Below are 16,760 nucleotides of genomic sequence, written 5' to 3' on the forward strand. Positions count from 1 at the left end.
CCTTCCTGGTGGTGGGAGACCCTCCCTCTCCTCCTCCCTGGAAGACCCAGGTCAAGCCTCACGGACCCAAATGCCTTTGAGACCATGAAGGAACAGCCCCACCAGCCAGGCAAGAGGGAAAAGCAGCAACTGAGCCGAATCCACTTCTTCTTGCTTTGGGAGCCGGGGGTGCCTTCAGCGACAGCCTCCCGCTGCCACATGAGCTCAGATCCGATGCAGGCTACAGGCAGCTACGATGGACCAGGCCTTCCCACCTCACGGGCGGCCCTTCACTGCCTCTCCACGGACAGCCCTTGAGGCAGGATCAATCCACCCTGTGCAGAAGAGACGCTGGGCCCGCCCGGCCACACATCCACCCCACATATATCCACCTGTGCACGCTGGGCCCGCCCGGCCACACGCAGCAGACATCGGGCCTGGACGGGACCCCAGCAAAGCGACTCCGCTCCCTGCGTTCCCCTGCGTGCTGCTCGGGCGGCCGGAATGCCGGGCTCTGGAGAGTGTGAGCCGCACTCAGGACAGCCATCCTCACGGGCCTGTGGGTCAGTGGGCTCAGAAATGACCCAACGGAGGCCGCGTGCAGTGGCTCACACCTGTAATCCTGGCGTTTTGGGAGGCCAAGGCGGGAGGATGGCTGGAGCCCAGGACTTCGTGACCAGCCTGGTCAACATGTCGAGCCCCTGTCTCTATAAAAGATTTAAAAATTAGCCGGGTGCGGTGGCTTACACATGTAATTCCAACTGCTCGGGAGGCTGAGGCAGGAGGATCGCTTGAGCCCAGGAGTTTGAGACTGCAGTGAGCTGTGATCGCACCACTGTACTCCAGCCTGGACGACAGAGTGAGACCGTAACACACCCCCACCACCCCCCGCCCACCGCCAAAAAAGGAAAGAAACGCTCCGAGGGCAACCACGACCGAGCGTGTAGTCCAAGTCCAAGCAGCCCTGTCCACACTCACACCAGCGCTCGACCCCCTGGGCGTCAGGACCGCAGCCAGTGCCTCTCACCCAGACTCTGTGCTCCACCCTTGGAGAGTGGGGCAGGGCTGGGCAGAGACCCCCTTCCCTTCCCCACTGTGAGGCCTCCAGCAAGCCCTATTCCCTCCCCAAGATGGCCCCTCCTCTGCAGGAAAACTTCTCCACGTGTGGCCCTAACACGTCGTCTTTAACCGCCGGTCAGCCCCAGAAGGTGCCGGGCACCACCTGGGCACCACCAGCCCACAGACAGACATCTGCGTCTCTCTTCTCCCCGGGGCAGAGAGGCCAAACCTGCCCCAGCTTCCTCCTCACCCAGCCGCCAAGCTGGGGCTTAGGGGCAAGGATTCCAGAAGCGCTCACAGAGCCAGAAACCATTCTTCAAGTCAACAAATCACCCCGGCCCCCACCTCCACCGCCGTTTTTAATGGTTAACCAGCACAATAAAAACAGCGATAATAGGTTTCTGATCCCTTATCGCCGTCACACCGAGGAGGCTCCCGAGGCTGCAAGTGCCCCCTCCGGGCCGGACCGCAGGCTGGACGCCCCTTTCATCTGCAGCCAGGCAGCTCAAAGGGGAGAGTGTTTCCAAACCAAGCCCTTTCCAGTGCAAATTTTGCAGCAAAAATAGAAAAGGAAATTCTGAATCTGCTGTTTCATGTGTGACAAGAGGTTCTGTGGTGGGACAGCGGCCCCGAGAATGCCCTGTCGCTTTATCTGAGGCCTTCCCCACACGAGTGAGGCTGCACAGCCCAGGCCTTTTGTGCTCTGTGACCAGTGGGCCGGGGCTTTGTTGTGGGCACCCGAGACTGGGCCGGGCTGCCCCATTCCATCGGCCTTTGATCTGAGTTTGGCACCGTGAATGTGGCCGACCGCCTATCCGGGCATCGGATGCCTGCAGCCTGGTTCCCCACCATGCAGCTTCATCAGACTTTGAAACAACCGTGCAGGGAGCTAAGCCTGGACGCAGAGGCCGCACCTGCAGCTGACAGCGAGGGAAAGCGGAGGAGGATTTAAAGCAAAGTCCAGACTCGGAGAAGTCCCGCAGGGGGACCTTGGGCGGTGGAGCCTGCTGCGCGCACCCTTCCCCCTTTTATCTCTTCGGAGGGCCTGGGACTTGTGAACACACTTTACCAAAAAACCATAAAGGAAGAAAAGAAGGGGGGGGGAGGGAGAGAGAGAGAGAGAAAAGAAAGAAGAGAAGAGAGGAGAAGGGAAGGGAAGGGAAGGAGGGTGGGCAGGAGGGAGAGGGAGGGAGGGAAAGGGAAGGAGGGAGGGAGTGAAAAAAGAAGAAAAAGAAAAGAAGGAAGGAGAGAAAGGGAGAGAGACACAGAGGGAAAGAAGGAAGGGAGGGAGGAAGGAAGGGAAGGGAAGGGAAGGAGGGTGGGCAGGAGGGAGAGGGAGGGAGGGAAAGGGAAGGAGGGAGGGAGTGAAAAAAGAAGAAAAAGAAAAGAAGGAAGGAGAGAAAGGGAGAGAGACACAGAGGGAAAGAAGGAAGGGAGGGAGGAAGGAAGGAAAGAAGAAAAAAGAAGGAGAAAGAGACAGAGGGAAGGAAGGGAGGGAGGAAGGAGGGTGGAGGAGGAGGGAGGGAGGGAGGGAAGGAAAGAGTTCAGAAAAATAGTTCCGACTGACACTCTCTGAAGTTTTAAGAACCTGGCCTCTGTTATATGATGGCGCCAAGGGCATGAATTGAGGGAGTCGGTGAATGAATGAGCTGAGCCAGCGGTGTTCCTCCCCAGCCGTGTTCCTCCCCAGCCGTGTTCCTCCCCAGCCGTGTTCCTCTCCCTCTTCCAGGGAACAGCGGGGCCAGCGGGGGGGACCCCCTCTCCAGTTGGGAGGCCTCAGAGATTCTTCTTTCCCCTTAAAAGGCCTGTCTCCATGGAATGCCTGCCTCCCAGTGGAACCAGCTGCTGCTTCCCAGTGCAAAAACTCACCCGGGGGCCTGGGGTGCTTCTCACAAACACTGTCTCAGAAAAGCAATGGCGGGGTTCCAGGCCTCGCACCTCACCCCACTCCCACCGTGGCGGCTGCCTCTTTCCTTGCACGCTCCGTGGAGAGCTGGACCTGCGGGCCGACGGAGGGAACCCTGTACACGCCCCCTCACTCACTCGCCATCCCCTGCCCCAAATGCAGTGAATCTCTCCTGGGGTCTCGGATTCACTGTCTTCACTCAGAGTCACTAATTCTAGAGACAAGGACGGCCTTGTTCCAGCTGGAACGCACACGGGATGGGAAGGTGAATGGGGTGGGAAGGGTGCATGGGTCCTGCCACTTGGCTCGTGGGCAGCCCTCTGTGCTGGGGGTCACATGGGGTCCACAGCCACCCGTGAAGGGGCCTCCGCTGATGGAGGAGACCCGAGCCCAGGCCGCTGAGTGAGCCCTGAGGTGTGGAGCTTGCAGGAGCCCACAGGAGTAGGGTGTCTCACAAAGGGTATGGGGTCCGTGTCGGCACCCACGCCACCACCGGACCAGCTGGGAGATCCCGGGCTCAGAGGCAGCCTCTGCCCCAGCGTCTCCTGTGCAGCTGGAGAGAGCCGGGTCCTCACTTGTGGACCGAGCCGGCCTCACCTGAGACAGGCCCTTCTGCCCTCAGGCCTGCCGCTCACAGCCCAGCTGCCCATCGCAGCTTCATGTTCTGGGTGGGCCGCTCGACCTCTCTGACCCCCAGTGACCCACACCCAAGATCCGTTTTGGCTAAAGGTGCTGAGATTCCAACCCTGCGGTCCGTGAGGCCCACGGCCCGGAAGCTTGGAACCCGTAGCGTAAGACCTGAGCCTGCTCTGGACTTTCAAAGCTCCACGGGGGCCTCAGCCTGCACCGCATGCATCTGGGGAGGGGGACGAGCAGAGCTCGCCGGTCTCACAGATGGGGAGACTGAGGACCGGATGCTAGAGCCAGAGGAAGGTGCCAGAAGTCCCTGGAAGCAGCAGGGCCTGTGCGTCCATCCCCAGGGCAGATGCTCCTGAAAAGACGCGGCTGCAGAGCGGGACCCGGCAGCGCCCGGAGAGATACTGGAGTGACTCGAGTTAAGACACAGAGGCCACTTTCAGTTCACTGACTGTCCCAGTGCCCGGACCAAGGAAATCACTTCCTCGGGCCATGGGAAAAAAACGCAGCCACGGGGTGGAGGGAACTGAAAGGGCACGGGGAGGGGCCGTTTTGCATCTTCACACTCGGAGGGGCCTGGCCCTGAGAGGAGAGGAGCCAGGGGCGTCCCCGAGGATGGGCAAATGGGCCACTGGCTGACGGAGGCACAGCGGGGCCAACACTGGGACCCAGCAAAGACGCGGCCTGCAGCTGCCCCGAGAGAGCGCGTCCGTCAGGGAAGAGCGCGTGGGGCTTCCGGTGCCCACCCTTCCTTTCCTGACCTCACACCTCCCACCTCTGATAGCTCTTCCCTTCTCAAGAGCCGTCCGTGGCTCCCACTGGCTGCCAACTCAAGCCCCAACGTCTTCCCAGAGGAAGTGGCATTTACACAGGGCCTCGGAGTGGGGGAGGAGGGACAGGGGGGAGGAGGACACCGGGCAGGGCGTGGGAACAGAGACCCAAAGGAGACCCGAAGGAGTGGACGTGCGTGGCCAGCGCGGCAGGAAGGGGGGTGTGAGGACGGAGGAGAGGGCGGCCCCCCGAGGAGCTGGCAAGCCCATCCTCTCCTGAGGGGACTTGGTGGCTCGGGAAGACCCCCGGGAGTGAGTAGCCCCGGCTGCTGGTGCCCCAGAGACAGGCTACCTGGCCAGTGGCTGCTCAGGAAGACGTTCTGCTTTCTCTCCCGCTGGAAATGGAAGGAGGGGAGGGCGGGGATGGGGGAGCTGCAGAACAGGGGGCCCAGCGAGGGCTGCGAATGGCAGGAAGGCTGTGGGCGGGTGGCGGCTTGCTGAGGCTGGAGGGGCTGCCTGGCCGGGCATTTGCCGTGCAAGTCGGGACGTGCAGCCACCGGCAGCCTCCCCTCAGCCCCCGACTCACAGCTGCAGGCCCCGGCCCACCCTGGGCCCCTCTTGCCCCCGCTCCTGACTGTTCTGGGATATTCCTGGCTTCACGTCCACACTCCGCTGTCTCCTGCTTCGTCCTCGCGGCAGGTCTGGGCCTGTGCGCTGGCGACTGGGGCCCGAGGTCTGATGTCTGCTCCATGACCAGCCCGGCCCAGGCTGTGGGGACAGAGGGTTACTCTGCAGCCCGGCAGGCACGAGACACAGGCTGGTCCCCAGGGAACAGCCAGACGGTGGGTGGAGACGGGGTGTGTGCCCTCCAGCAGGAGAGCAGGCACCGGGGTGGGCTCATGGCTGGGAGCCCCGTCCTCGGGTGGCCTCTGGGCTGGGCATCTTTGGGTGGGTCTTTGCTGGATCCGTCAACACTACCTGAAGTCTGGGTTTCTGAGGCCTGAGACCCAGGCCCTGAGGTGCAAGGGTGGCGGGCGGGGCGGCAGCTCCCGGCGGACACACCCAGGGCGTCCTACAATGCATTTGAACGTTCAACATAGCATTCGCCTCTCTGGGCCTCAGTTTCCTCCTCTGTGACTCAGGACAATGGTCCCAGCCCCGTTTCCAGGAAGGCAGAGGACCTTGAGGCCGGAGTCTCGGATGGGGAAAGCCTATGGTCCCCTGTGCCCATGGGAGAGGCCGTCATTCTCACCGGTCCCATGTCAGGAAAATAAATCAGCGCTGACCATCCAGGGCTTGAGGCCGGCCCACCCTGAGTGTGGCAGAGGACAAGGCAGCCGGGGCGGCTGGGGCAGTGGATGGAAGGGGGTAGGTGGAGGCTCTGCTGGGGAGGGCATGGCAGGACCCCAGCAGGCAGCCCCACCCACTCCCCACCCTCAGGGCAGGGACCTGACTTGGCACGGGGGGGCCTTAGGGGCGGGAGACCAAGGGCTTCTGAGACCGGGGCCAGGGCGGGACGGCCTTCTCCAGGGAGCAGGAAACAGATGGGCTGACCAGGGCAGCTTAGGCCCCCAGAGCAGGTAACCAGCCTCTGCGGAGAGGGAGTCGGGGGCTGGAAGTGAGGTTGACCTAGTGCCCCCGTCTCAGCCCCACCCAGGCCCGGCAAGGCCACCTCCGACCCAGCCACACCCCAGGTGCCCCCGTCAGCACGGTGAGGATAGCAAGTCTGAGGCCAGGCACAAAAGAAGGCGAGGGGAGTAGGGCCGGGTGGGCGGCTGGGGCTCCTCCCTCTCCTGGGCTCAGCAGAGAGTACGGGCGTAAGGCTTCCGTCCGCACTCCGCCCACCCCAGCCTGACCCTCCTGCCGGCTGACCAGAGCCTCAGGAAGCGGGAGAGAATCTCTGTGGGCTCAGCCAGGCCAGGGAAAGGTGACTGTCCACAGCAGGAAAGACCTGCCCCTTCCTGCCCGCCAGGTGTGGACCTGGCCCTGCTCCTGGCATTGGGTACTGGGCAGAATCCCAGAGGTTAGAGCAGCTCACACCCCTCTCGGTGGGACACCCAGCTGTGAACCCCACTCACAGCCCTGCGGCCTTGGGCCAGGGACTCACTTTCCCAGGGCCTCAGTTTTCTTCTTCTTTCTTCTGAGACAAGTCTCCCTCTGTTGCCCAGGCTACAGTGCAGTGGTGTGATCTCGGCTCACCGCAGCCTGGAACTCACGGGCTCAAATGACCCTCCTGCCTCAGCCTCCTGGGTAGCTGGGACCACAGGCGTGCACCACCATGCCTGGCTAAAGTTTTTATTTTTGTAGAGACGGATCTCCCTGTGCTGCCCCAGCTTATCTTGCGCTCTTGGACTCAAGCAATCCTCCCGCCTTGGTCTCCTAAAGTCCCGGAATTACAGGTTCTAGCCACCATGCCCGGCCGAGCCTCAGTTGTCTTATCTGTGATATGGGAAGACAATAATAGCCACCTCCTAAATCACTGGGAACAGTAAACCAGGAAATGCTCACTGCTCGGAACACAGAAAACAATGAATAGCAACAATTTTCTTCACCATTAATTTATTTTTCATTCACGAAGAAGCCTGTGGGGTACAACTGAGTTAGAGACACAGGACACTGGTGTTCAGGGACAGACACAAGTCCCTGCGAGGCGCCGGCGGTGCCAGCTCCTGAACCCGGCCACCTGCGGTCACTCACACGTCCCGGGAGCTGACAAGCTCAGCCCCACTGCGTGGCGGCCCAGGGCCAAGGGTGTGGAGGCTGCCCCGTCTGCGCCCATTTCACGACTGTGGGACTGCTCCACACCAGTCCTAGCGTAGAGAACCGAGGACGCCCTCCTTGCAGATGACAACCCCAAGGCCGAGAGCAGGGAAGGGCCCTGGTCACCCAGCCAGGCCGGCAGACCATGGCTGGACCACGCCGGGTGAGAGCCTCCCCCACCTGGACGCATGGTCTGACCCACGGCCTGTCCCCGCTCTCAGGCTGCCTCTGTGCTTGCCACGGAGCAGGATCCTCACACTTCCTCCCGCCCAACAGCCCTGCAGGCGCCAGGACCCCCAGGCCTGGGGTGTATCTTCTCCAAGAGAAGCTCCCAACCGCCCCTCTGTAGGTCCCGGGCTGCTGCCACCGCGGGCTCCTTCCCTGGGTCGCAGGGGTCTCTGGGGGCAACTCCTCTCCATGTGTGGCCTGACAGGGAAATCTCCTTCATAGCAAAGCATGGGTGGGCCCGGGTCCCGCCGACCACGGCCACTGTCCCAAGGCCGCCTCTGGACACTACAAGCTGTACTGCCTGGAGGACGAGGCCGGCCCGGGACCAGGGAGGCTCAGGTGCGGCTCCTCAGGTGCAGGACACTGGGCAGCAGGTCTGGGGAGGGCACAGGGCTCGGAGGACTTGGCTGTGAGCAGCCGGGCACTGCCCGAGCTTCCTGCTTCCACAGCCCTGCGGCTGTCCACGTCCTGCCTGCTCAAAGTCCGGGGCGGGACCTCTTGTCACGGACTCTTCTGAAGCTGCCCCGGAGGGGAGGGGCCACCCACAGGACTCCTGCCCCATGCTGGCACCTCCATCCACTTCTCTTGAGCCTCGTCCACTCATCCATGAAGTGGCCGTAACTGTGGCACCTGCTCAGGATGCCTGGAGACCAGGAGGAGAGGGGTGAGGGCCTCGTGTGGCTCCCAGGGGAGGGGCTGCCCCAGAAGGGCTCGTTTCGTCCCTGGGGTCTGGGCCACCTGCACTCGAGTTTCCCGGCTCTGGATCAGCAGACCGGAGACTGGGGCCAGCCGGGTGCTGGGCGTGCGTTGGAGGCGCTGTCTGACACCTTGGAGGCGTCCTCCCGGCTTCGTTCCAGTTTCTCCAAAGGCAAATCGCGCCAAGGACCCGGCCCAGCCCAAGGGGAAGGCGCATTGTCCCGAGACTGGCCTGGGCCCAGGATGGGAGGAAGCGGGTGGGGGTGGCCCCTGCCGGGAGCCCGTCTCTGGGGGGCGTGGCCTGGGCGGGGGCCAGTGTCCTGCCGTCTCGGACCCTGGGCTGAGATAAGCATCGTCGTGGGAAAGTGTGGCTCAGCAGGAAGGAGCAGAGCACAGTGAGAGCCACAGGGACTTCCCGGAATTGGAGAGGGAAGTGTGGGGAGAGGAGGCCGCGGCAGGTGCCTCTGGGGTGGTTTCCAGGCAGGCGAGGAGCTGCTCTGGTGGCCTCCCCGGATGATCCACCCCAGGTCAGCAGGACTCTGGGCTCCGGTCACCCCTCCCTCCTCAAGGGTTTATTCCACGTGCCCCACAGCCCACCCCGCTCTGCGCAAATTTCCCCTTCATATAAGGTCGCTGGGTCCGTCCCACTCCTGTGACCGCATCTAAACAAATCACAGCCACGACAACCCGGCTTCGAAATATGGCCACACACTGAGGCCCCAGAAGTTCGGACTCCACACGTGGATTTGGGGAGACACGAATTGGCCTGTAACAGGCTCTTGTGCAGAAGGGGAGGCGATGGAGGTGGCTTCTATTCCCAGGACCCTCAATGCTCAGAACGGAGAGTGGCAGACAAGGGGCCTGGTCTGGAAAACTGATCCCCAGCAAAGCCTCCTACTGAGTGACGTCTTCGTGCAGGTGCAGCTCGGACAGAGGGAGGGAGGGGAGGGGGCAGGGGGACAGAGGGAGGGAGGGGAGGGGGCAGGGGGACAGAGGGAGGGAGGGGAGGGGGCAGGGGGACAGAGGGAGGCAGGGGAGGGGGCAGGGGGACAGAGGGAGGGAGGGGAGGGGGCAGGAGGACAGAGGGAGGGAGGGGAGGGGGCAGGGGAACAGAGGGAGGGAGGGGAGGGGGCAGGGAGACAGAGGGAGGGAGGGGAGGGGGCAGGGAGACAGAGGGAGGGAGGGGAGGGGGCAGGGGGACAGAGGGAGGGAGGGGAGGGGGCAGGGGGACAGAGGGAGGGAGGGGAGGGGGCAGGGGGACAGAGGGAGGGAGGGGAGGGGACTGGAGCAAACAGCAGGTAGTGAGCTCCTGGGCCAGACACAGCCAATTACCAGACACAAGGGACAATCCCATGGCCACTTGGGACCCCAGCCCTCTCCCCGGGAGAGCCAGGGAGGGAAATTCACCTGCCTGCCCCTTCTCATCTCCCAGGTCCCGCTGGTGACTGTGGCCCATGGGATGTCAGCTCTGCAAACCTGCAGCAGCGTCACTCACCCCTCTGAGCAAGCCCTGGGAGGCAGCGTCCCTGTGGATTCGGCATCTGTAGAGACTGCACCGTGAACAGCCTTCACTCAGGAGGCAGGTGATGGCCAGGACTCCCTGAGACAGGGGACGCAGAAGGAAGGTGCAGCAGGCTGTGCCCTGGGGGGATCACACTCCCCTGCTCACAGCTTAGGGGAGCTGGGGGTGGGTGCTGGATCCCCTGAGGCCGCAGGAGACCCCTGCCTTCAGCTCAGAGTGATCCTCCCCTTTGTCCTGCCTCCCATCAGCTTGAAGCTGCCTCAGTTTCCCTCCCTCCTGACCCTCATGAACCTCCTGGTGGGTCCAGGGCTTTGGCCAGCAGAGCTAGTGCATGAAGTGTGGAGATGCGGGATGGCATTGCCCCTGGCAGGGGCCCCGTGAGCCTGCATGCACGCTGTGTAGACTGATGAGCCGTCCACGGCACTGGCTCAAACCACCCAGAGGGGAGTGGGGGATGCCCACAGGTGGGGACACTGAGGCACCGAGAAGGGACCGACCCAGGGTCCTGCTTAAAGAGAGACATCAGGAGACGCCTGGCACAGACAAGACTCATTTTTCTGGGTGCCTCCCACTAAGCCCTGCTATAAATCCAGGAAACTGCATGTGCAGTGGACAGAAAATTCCAAAGCGTGCAAGTGGTCAGGGCCCAGGTGGGAGAGACGGCCGGGTGACAGGAAGGAGGAGACCCAGGCTGGGCATTTCCTGACTCCCAGCCTAGCAAGAGAAGGCAGCTGGGGGGGGGCCCCATTCCCCTGCCAGGTGCAACAGGGGCCTTGAGCAGGGGGCTCGGCACAGCAAACCACGCCCAGAAAGCCCCTTGGTCCCTGTAGGCCTGAGACCCTCCTCCCCACCAAGAAGTACGGGTGGCATCGGTAGGGGAATGCCACAGCATGCTGGCGCAGCACAGGAAGCGACCATGGGGTAGAAACTTCCTTCCCCACCTAGAGCTGCCACATGGCCGGGGAAACCCCTGGCCCCTCAGGAAGCACCAGTGGAAACTCTGCCAGCACCAGATCAACCAAGGATACCCAGACGGCACCACCCATCCCAAAGAGTAAAAATGTCAGGAACCACAGTTCATGACACCAGCCAGGACCTGGTGCCAACCTACAGGGTGGTGGCCTAGGAAAATAAAGTACGTCCACAGGACTCAGAGTCTCTAAGCAGGGCCAAAATGCCCGGGATACAAGCAAAAGCTGCTCATCACAGCAAAAGCTGGGGGACACACACGTGAATGAGAAAAGACAATGAATGACACCAGTGCCAGGACCAGCTCGAGGCTGAGGACACGACCAGGAGGCCAGGGTTGTCGCCACAGGGCACCATGACAAAGCAATGCACTCTCCAGAAACAAATGAAGTAGAAGACCTCAGCAAAGACACAGAAGTTATCAGAAAGAACCAAAGGGAATACACAGAGCTAACAACTACAAACACAGAAACAAAACTCTCCAGATGTACTCAGTAGTAAAGTGAAGATGGCAGAGGACACAGCCAGTGAACCTGAGGACACAGCAGTAGAATGGGCCCAATAGGAACCATAGAGAGAGAAAGGGAGGGAGGAAGGGAGGAGGGAAGAAGGAAGGGAGGAAGAGAGGGAGGGAGAAAGGAGAGGAAAAAGGGAGAAGTGAGGGAGGGAGGGAAGGAGGAGGGAACAGAGGAAGAAAAAACGAACAGAGCTTCAGGAACCAGTAGAACAATAACCAAAGACCCACCCGATTTTCAGGAAGAGAACAGGACTGACTGAGGATTTGAATAAGTAATAATGGAATACTTCTCAAATGTGGTGAAAAACATAAACTCACAGAATGAGTGAAAATAAAAATACATCAAAATGTGTGGTATGAAGCAGAGCTTAGAGGGAAATTTATAGTACCAAATACTTAATATTAGAAAAAGAGAAAGCATCTCAAATCAATCATCTAAGTTTTGGCCTCAGGAAACTAGAGAAAGAAGAGCAGATTAAATGAGAAGTGGGAAGAAGGAAGGAAATGATAAAGGACAGAAATTAATGAAATTGAAAACAAGAAAACAACAGAGAAAATCAATATAAATCGGTTCTTTGAAAATCTGTAAAATTGATAAACCACTAGCAAGACTGACAAAAATTAAAAGAAGACGCAAATCACCAATGTCAGAGATAAAACAGGGGGTATCACTACAAATCCTGTGGTCATTAAAAGGATCATAAGAAAATACTATGAATAACTTTACACTCATGAGTTTGACAGCTTAGAAGAAATGGACCAATTCTTTAAAAACATAAGCCATCAAAACTCAACCAAGATGAAATAGATCATTTGAATAGTCCTCGAACCATCACAGCAGTTGAATTCATAATTTAAAAGTTCCCCGAAAAGAAATCTCTCAGGTCAGATGGTTTTACTGGAGAATTTTACCAAACATTTAAAGGAGCAACAGCAATTTTACACAATTTCTTCCAGAACACAGAAGAGGAAGGAACACTTTCCCACTTATTTTGAGAAACTGGCTCTATCCTGACACCAAATTAGTTAAAGACTAGTTTTAAAATCCTACTACAGACCAGTGTCTCTCCTGAACATAGAGGCAAAAATCCTCCACTAAATACAAGCAAATATAATCCAACAATGTATAAAAATAATTATACACCAAGAACAAGTGAGACTCATACCAAATATGTGAGATTGACTGAGCACTGAAAAATCAGATGATGCAACCCATCAGATTAACAGGCTAAAGAAAAGGAAAATGATATAACTTTATCAATCTATGCAGAAAATATATTTGAGATTGGCTGAGCATTGAAAAATCAGATGGTGCGATCCATCAGATTAACAGGTTAAAAAAAGAGGAAAATGATATAATTTTATCAATCTATGCAGAAAATGTATTTGGCATAATTCAACACACGTCCTTAATAAAAATTATCGGCAAATTAGAAGTAGCAGGGAACTTCCGTAACTTGCTAACAAGCATCTACAAAATCCCTGCAGCTAACCTCACTTAATATAAAAGGCCAAATGCTCTTCCCTGAGATCAGGAGCAAGACAAGGATATTCATTCCCACCACTTTCATTCAACGTGCTGGAAGTTCTATTCACTGCACTAAGGCAAGAAAAATAAATAAAAGGCATACAGATTGGAAAGGAAGAAATAAAATGATCTCTGTTTATCAAGGGCATTATTATTCACATGGACCATCCCAACAAATGTACAAAAAACAAAAAAACTAATTAGTGAGTTCAGTGCAATCACAGGATACAAGATTGACATTCAAAAATCAATCACATTTCCATAGACTAACAATGAAAATGTGGAAACAAAATTTTAAAATGTATTATCATTTACAAGCACTCCAAGAATAATGAAATGCTTAGACATAAACTTGATAAAATATGTCTAGTACTTGTAGGCTGAAAATTCCAAAATGCTGATGAAAGGACCAAAAAAGACCTAAACAAATGAAGAAAGATATACCATGTTCATGGATTGGAAGACTCAACATAGTGTCACCTACCATGAAACTGATCTATTGATTTAATGAAATCTCTATCTAAATTCCCCCAAGTCTCTTTGTAAATATAGACAAGCTTATTCTAAAATTTATATGGAAAGGCATAGGCTCCAGCTAAACAATCTTGGAAAAAGCATGAAGAGCTACTCTGCTGGGTATAAAAGATTACTGTCTTCACCAAGTCCATATCAAAAGAGGTTTGGACACATAGATGAATGGAACAGCAGGGAACTCAGACATAGACCCACACAAATATGCCCTGCTGGTTTCCAACAGAGGTGCAAACATAATTCCATGGAGGACGGGTGGCCTTTCAACAAATGGTGTTGGAGCAATTGGACATCCACAGGCAAAAAATGAGTACCCACCAAAACCTCACACCTTATACAAAATGCAAACAAACAAACAAAAAAAAAACCTGTTATATTGAAACCAAAGTTTGAAAACTCGACACCAAAGGAAAAATTCATAAATTGCACTTCATCAAAATTAAAGACCTTTACTCTGCAAAAGACCTTATAGATGAAAAGATAAATGCAGACTGAGGGGAAATGTTTGCAAACCATATTTCTAAATAAGAACTAGAATCTCATATATATAAAGAATACTTAAGAACTCTCAGCCAGGCAAGATGGCTCACTCCTGTAATCCCAGCACTTTGGGAGGCTGAGGCGAGTGAATCACGAGGTCAGGAGATCAAGACCATCCTGGCTAACACGGCGAAACCCCGTCTCTACTAAAAATACAAAAAAATTAGCCGGGTGTGGTGGTGGGCACCTGTAGTCCCAGCTTCTCGGGAGGCTGAGGCAGGAGAATGGTGTAAGCCCAGGAGGAGGAGATTGCAGAGAGCCGAGATCACGCCACTGCACTCCAGCCTGAGCTACAAAGCAAGACTCCATAAAAAAAAAAAAAAAAAAAAAAAAGATTGCTAAACATGAACTACCATATCACCCAGCAATTGCACTCTTGGGCATTTATCCAGAGAAATGGAAACTTATGTTCACACAAAAACCTGGACATGGAAATTTATATCAGTTTTATTCATAATAGCCAAAAACTAGAAATAGCCTAGATTTCCTTCAGCAGACGAGTGGCTGAGTAAACTGGGTGCATCCACGTCACGGGATATGGCTCCGCAAAGAAATGGAAGAAACTAGAACTCTGATGACTCTCTAGGGAATTTTGCTGAGTTAAAACAACCCCAAAAGGTCGCATACTAGGTGATTGTCTGTATATAACATTCTGGAAATGACAAAATTGTGGAAATGGAGAACAGGTGAGTGGTTGCTGGCATTTCCAGAGAGAGAAAGGGGTGTGGTTATTAAAAGGCAGTGGGGTTCTCATGCTGACGCGTGTCTGCATCTTGACTGCAGTGGGGGCTCAACCACCTGCACCTGTGATCAATTGCATGGGGCTAAACACACACACGTGCGGTACACCTGACATGGTTTGAATGCTTGTCCTCAAAGATCTCATATTGAAACCTGATCCCCCGTGTTGGAAGTGGAGCCTGCTGGGAGGTGTTGGATCATAAAAGCAGGTCCCTTGTGAACAGCCCAGCACCATCCCCTTGGTGACAATTTCCTGCTCAGTTAGTTCATGCGAGGATCTGGTTGTGTAAAAGTCTGAGACCAGAGCGGCACGGTGGCTCATGCCTGTAATCCCAACATTTTGGGAGGCCAAGGCGGGCAGATCATCTGAGGTCAGGAGTTCAAGACCAGCCTGGCCAACATGGTGAAACCCCGTCTCTACTAGAAACACACACAAAAAATTAGCCGGGCGTGGTGGCAGGTGCCTGTAGTCCCAGCTACTCGGGAGGCTGAGGCAGGAGAATTGCTTGAACCCGGGAGGCGGAGGTTGCAGTCAGCTGAGATTGAGCAATTGCACTCCAGCCTGGGTGACAACAGTGAAACTGTCTCAAAAAAACACAAAATGTCTGGGGCCTCCCCGTTACCTCTCTGTCTCCTGCTCTGGATCTGCCTTCAACCTTCTGCCATGGTTGGAGCTCCCTTAGGCCCTCACCAGAAGCGGATGCCAGCGTCATCTTTCCCGTGCAGCCTGCAGAAACGTTAGCCAAATAAACCTCTTATAAACCACCCAGCCTCAGGCAGTCCTTTCTAGCAACATGAGAATGGCCTCACACAACACACAAATGAGAGACTCAAACAGTGCAAGGTTCTGGTCGTTGGGCGGCGCTACAGACGCCACGGGAGGCTGAGGGAATCAGGAGTGCCCCCTTCACCCTTTTTCTATTCTTTCTTATGGCTGAATATGGGTCTACAATGATCCCAAAAGTTGAAAAATGTATTTCAAAAAAGGGCCCAGAAAAGCCTAAAATCCCAGCCCACTGATGTCGGTTGTGCTCTTTCTGTGATGTGACTTTGTTTTTTGTTTTTGTTTTTGTTTGTTTGTTTTGTTTTTTCTTTTTTGAGACAAAGTCTCACTCTGTTGCCCAGTCTGGATGGAGTGCAGTGGTGCGATCTCAGCTCACTGCAACCTCCGCCTCACGGGTTCAAGCAATTCTCCTGCCTCAGCCTCCCGAGTAGTTGGGGTTACAGGCACGCACCACCACACCTGGTTAATTTTTGTATTTTTAGTAGAGATGGGGTTTCACCATGTTGGTCAGGCTGGTCTCGAACTCCTGACCTCAAATGATCCACACACCTTGGCCTCCCAAAGTGCTGGGATTACAGGCGTGAGCCACCGCACCCGACCTGTGACGTGACTTTGATGCGTGTGCAAGTGGGAGACAACATCATAAATGCTGCTGGTTTGAAAAGCCACGGCCAAGTACAGGATGCGGCGTTAGAGTGGGCTGGGGCGACTGGACCGTGAGCGGCAGAGGCCAGCGCCCAGCAGGGTCGGCAGCCAGGCCCGGGGGCTCCTCGAATGCCTCCAAACAGGCCCCCTCTCTGTTGGGTCCTGCACCACTGAGGGTTTCGGCTCCAAAGGTGGACAGTGGCACACGTACGCAGGACTGCTCTTGGGGTCAGAAATAATCCCAAACAGCAGCAAATCTTAATAAAGGGGAAAATCCAGAGACAAGCAGCAGAAACAGCTCTGGGCACTGCTGTGTCCGGGTGCCCTCCCTGGCCCTTGGCCACCTCTATCTATCCTCCACGACCCCAGGCGAGAATGCAATCCCCAGTTCACAGATAGGGAAACTGAGGCACAGGAAGGGCACGGGGCCACCCACGGTTCAGCACCTAATGGGGCTCCATCCAGAATTCTGCCCAAGTTTTCCTCCGTTTCCCTGGTCCTGAGCCCTGGGGAAAGTTGTGTCATTTTTCCTGTATTTCTTAACGGAATTTCGGCTCCTGATGAAATTGTTGTGGCTGTGCTGGACCTGGACGTCCCTCCTGACAGCTCTGAGCCGTGGATGGGGACAGATGGCTGAACTGCTGGGAACCTAGGCTGGGAGGCAGCCCCCTACCTTCAAGGGCACCCCTGGTTTGGGGTAGACAGACAGATGGCTCGGCTCCCAGCAGGGACCGGCCACTTGTGGGAACATGGAAGACCCAGGGTGGCCACATCAGAGGGCTGCAGCTGTCTCTTGGCCTCACCCTGACCTGGGCTGGCCGTTCACTTCCAGAACACCCTGGCTGGATTTGAATGGTACGTGGGATGTTCTGTTTCCCAGAAACCAAGAAGATGTGAAGCAAGACGGCAGAATGTCAAGGTTTGGCCGAGCTGCAGGGTGGGTGGAGGG

At 56.1% G+C, this 16,760-nt stretch overlaps 1 long non-coding RNA gene across 1 annotated transcript; it reads left to right on the forward strand.

Moving 5' to 3' along the window:
- The first annotated feature begins 7,882 nt into the window (after nt 1-7,882).
- LOC109024931 (uncharacterized) lies at nt 7,883-11,502 on the forward strand. Its single transcript, XR_008667318.1, has 3 exons — nt 7,883-8,002; nt 8,856-8,952; nt 9,467-11,502. It is a non-coding gene; the product is annotated as an uncharacterized lncRNA (long non-coding RNA).
- Nucleotides 11,503-16,760: the final 5,258 nt, after the last annotated feature.

This window comes from Gorilla gorilla, chromosome 6 (genome assembly GCF_029281585.2).
Source record: "Gorilla gorilla gorilla isolate KB3781 chromosome 6, NHGRI_mGorGor1-v2.1_pri, whole genome shotgun sequence".
NCBI classification, from domain to species: domain Eukaryota; kingdom Metazoa; phylum Chordata; class Mammalia; order Primates; family Hominidae; genus Gorilla; species Gorilla gorilla.